Source organism: Rhea americana, unplaced genomic scaffold (genome assembly GCF_003343005.1).
Source record: "Rhea americana isolate MKP2758 unplaced genomic scaffold, rheAme1 scaffold_123, whole genome shotgun sequence".
Lineage (NCBI taxonomy): Eukaryota > Metazoa > Chordata > Aves > Rheiformes > Rheidae > Rhea > Rhea americana.
The window spans coordinates 2,518,454-2,522,290 of NW_028185295.1; positions in this window are offsets into that span (position 1 = coordinate 2,518,454).

Sequence of the window (3,837 nt, forward strand, 5' to 3'; positions counted from 1 at the left end):
GCCGCCCTCAGCCGTTAGCGGGGACGCGCCGCCGCCGCGGCGGTTACACCTTCGTCTGGAAAACACCGCCCTGTGAAAGGCGGGCTGCCGAAGGGCGGTGGGAGGAATGACCCGGCTCTTGGGGCTTTTTTTTTAATTTCTATTTTCTTTCTTTTTTTTTCTTTTTTCCTTTAAAGGCGTCTTGTGCCAAGCTTTTTATAAAAGCTGCAGATGGTAATATAGGCCCCGTTCGTTTTGAATTTAGATGATTAAAAATACATTGATGCATCACGGTAGTATCTTCCCTTCTGAAACGTCTTTCATGCCATGGGGATATACAGTGCAATGCAAGCAAACACAGAGCTGGCTCAGTGCTGAAATTAGGCCATCTCCAGCATGGAAAATGGCAGCCATTTAGTAGTGTGTGGCAGCGTTTTTCAGCTCAAAATATGTAAAGGATGCGGTACTCATGGAGCGTAAACAAATACCGCCTTCAAGTCAACTAATAATTTTGGTTAACTTGTCCTTCATCAGAAGCAGGATGAACTGGGAGAAAGCAAGCCCGGTTCTGACCCATGTGACCAAGGGTCGGTGGAAATCTGTGAAGCCTGGCATTCCCTGAAAGGCCGCTAAACCTGGTACCTCTTGGAGCTCATCCAGAGCTCATCGGAAGGGAAAAAGTTCCAGCACGTATGCCCTCGTTTTGATAATCAGCAAAAGACCCTCTGTAGGCTCTTGCCACAGGAAGCATCTATATAATAAATTTTTTAGACTGGCTTTTTTTGCCAGCTTATGTTGACAGTCATATATGCATGTAGATGAAGATGAAATACAGCATCAAAATTAAAGGAAAATTGCATGCATTTTTCTTAGATTTTTGGGAAAACATTTATTGTTCAGACTCACTCAGCTGTGTGTAAAACTCAGTGGCCTGAAGCTAGAGAGGGCAGTGACTCTCCTTCCACCTYATGCTACCAAAAAGGAAGGACAGATGGACTCCACAGGCGAGAAGAGCCTACTCTCTGTTGGTGAGCATGGGAAGGGGATCCAAAAGTTAGACAAAGGTCTTTGAAAGCAAGAAACTTTTTCCTGCTAWCTCTTGGTGAACAGAGAAACGTACTGAGAATTTACTTTTGGAAGCTTTTTACTCAGAAATTCTCCAAGGAACATCTTTAAAAACAACTGAAAATGTAAGTAAACTTGGTAGAAGTATTAAGGTTGGAAGTATCAGAGAAGACTAGGACATGAAAAGGGTTCCCTTCTTGTGCTGGGGTACCTCTGATATGACAGGAGCTTGCTGTAATGATTTTGTGTGCTATCCTGATCCTTGTTTACTGTAACCTTCATTAAAGAAGTCACCACAATGCCTCCATGGTATGGGACCACCCTGAAGCTGTGGCACTTGGGCAGCTGTGCAATGAGAGTAAAATATTTTCTGATGCCTCCTCACTGAACTTGTGGAAATCAGTATTGAAGCTAGGGGTGGGGGAAGATGGATGACAACAATAAAAATAAATTGCTACTGCCAGGGTAGGAGGGTGAGATCAAAATGCATATCCCATGGAGCCTGGAAACGTGTCAGCCAAGTTCATCTTGAGTATACATTAACCATTAATAGCATAGTAGAGGGGAAAGGGAGAAAACAAAGAGTTAAAGGGATGTTAGCTTTATGGACTTTGGCACCAGCTGGTAGGGAAGTGAACTGGAGAACTACTGCCAGAGATATGATGGGTGTGGATATTTCGCTTATTTACTTAGGTTACTATGTTTTCCTCAGCCAATAATAAAGTCTTTCCTTGTTTTAATCACAGTCCAAATGTTTGCAAACACGGAAGCATTGCCTCATAAGGATGCCAAGCAAAGGCACTTAGTTTTTCTATATTTCTAGTTTAAAGCCTAACTCTTGTTTCTGTCAACACTCCTTGCAAGAAGTTACACATCAAATCAGTTCTTTTCAAAACACTTTCAGCTCAAGTGAGACTAAAGAGACACAGGGTACATTTCTATTTAAACCATTCCCTTTAAGCCTCAGTAGGACACAACTCCTCAGAAATTATTAGTTCTCTACTAATTTGATAGTCTGTATTTTGTCCAAAAATATATAGGCTGTTTTCCACAACAATTCATGATACACCCATTGGGCTCTAGTGACCAGTTCTGTCACAAAAGCTGTGAAGAGCATAAGTAATAAAAACAATGACTAGTACGTTTTTATTTGCAGAAAATTACCTGTGTGCTAGGTGATTTATTCCCACAATACCCCCATGGAATAGAAAAATATTATATTGCTGATTTACAAGAAAGAATGCAAGAAAGACTTCAGTCAATGTTTAGAAAAATCAACAAAAGAGCTTAGCATAAGGCTCAGAAATTCTTTCTCACTTGTATGTTCTGTCACTAAAATATACAGTGTCTGAAAAATACACACATCGTGAATAGTGCTAATGTATTGCATTATCTTTAATAATTATCGTGTGTTTACTTTACTCCGTTCCTATTTTAATAATATTACAATAATATTTTCTTCTTCTCACTTAGCTTTGCACGTGTTTGTGATATCTAAAAATAACTAAWGATGATAAGGAATGTACATCTTACAATAAATTAAGAAAGCTGATAGCAACAAAGGAGGCTATTATTGAAACAATGTATTTATGTACTAACAACATATATCATGAGTGTTGCAATCCTTAATRTTAGTATGATAGAATAAACTGCCTTTTCTATTCAAGGACATGAAATATACTGTTTTGGGGAAAATACTGTAGATATCTGCTTTTGGCGTGCAGATCCATTCTAAAGTCAAAAGAGCTCTCATTACACTTCCTCTACAGACAAAAAAAAGCTTGTAACTGGTAGGTCTGCTATATGGTCAGGAAGAATGACTCAGAAGGGGCTCATATATTGGCTAAATTTTGCATCCAGGCTTTTGTGTTCTCCAAAACTTGACTTTGTAGGTACMCTTTGTGTGTATTGAAACAGCAGTWCATCTACGGATGAAAATCTGAGCTGTACTGTTCACAAAAGCAGTACAGACACACAAATAAAGATGGTGCCATTTCAAAAGGTGAGTCCTACTGCAATCTCCTGAACTATAGTAATAACTTAGGTTACAAGTAACTACATAATACGCATTGGTTGCAGACTAGGAATACATTGAAAACTTGCCTGTGTAAAATGAATAAAATTTTTTCCAGTATATGTAGTGTTGTAGTTTCATACAAATCTTATAAATGGAATAAACTCAATCCTGGTGGACAAGGAGTTTTCTTCACTGAAATTAATGATTCTATCAGAGAACTGATTTAGGCTCATGTTACGGAATAATGCATTCAGTAACATGCCTCAATGTTTTTAAAGGCGTGTAAATCCATTGTTCTTTTCCTCTCTAAACTCCTTCCCAAGACCTATTTCTACTATGACTTTGACTATACAGTCAAGTCAAAGTACTAGGGCTAAACAATATGTGACAAAATTAATACTTACTGTTTCCATAATCCCAAAATAATGATCATAATTATGTATCTATATATAAACATTGTAGATGCAGAATTATCTTTTTCTTCCCTTATATTTCTTTTAGTACTTTTTGGAGTCTTATTTGTAATCTTAATGATTTTCCGTGGATGGCTGAGCTGACAAATTTTACCTCAGAGACTAATTGCATCATACTGATCTCACTTCACTAGTTTTATATCAGCCTCACTCCTCTGTTTTTAGTCCTGATTTAAAACAACGAAAACATGACCACTACCAGGATATAGTTTTCTGTGAAGACATGAAATGCTTTTGGCCCTTTTGAAGTGTCCAGGGGTGCTGTGTTCCAAATATGAACAAAATACCTCTGTGATTATGGAA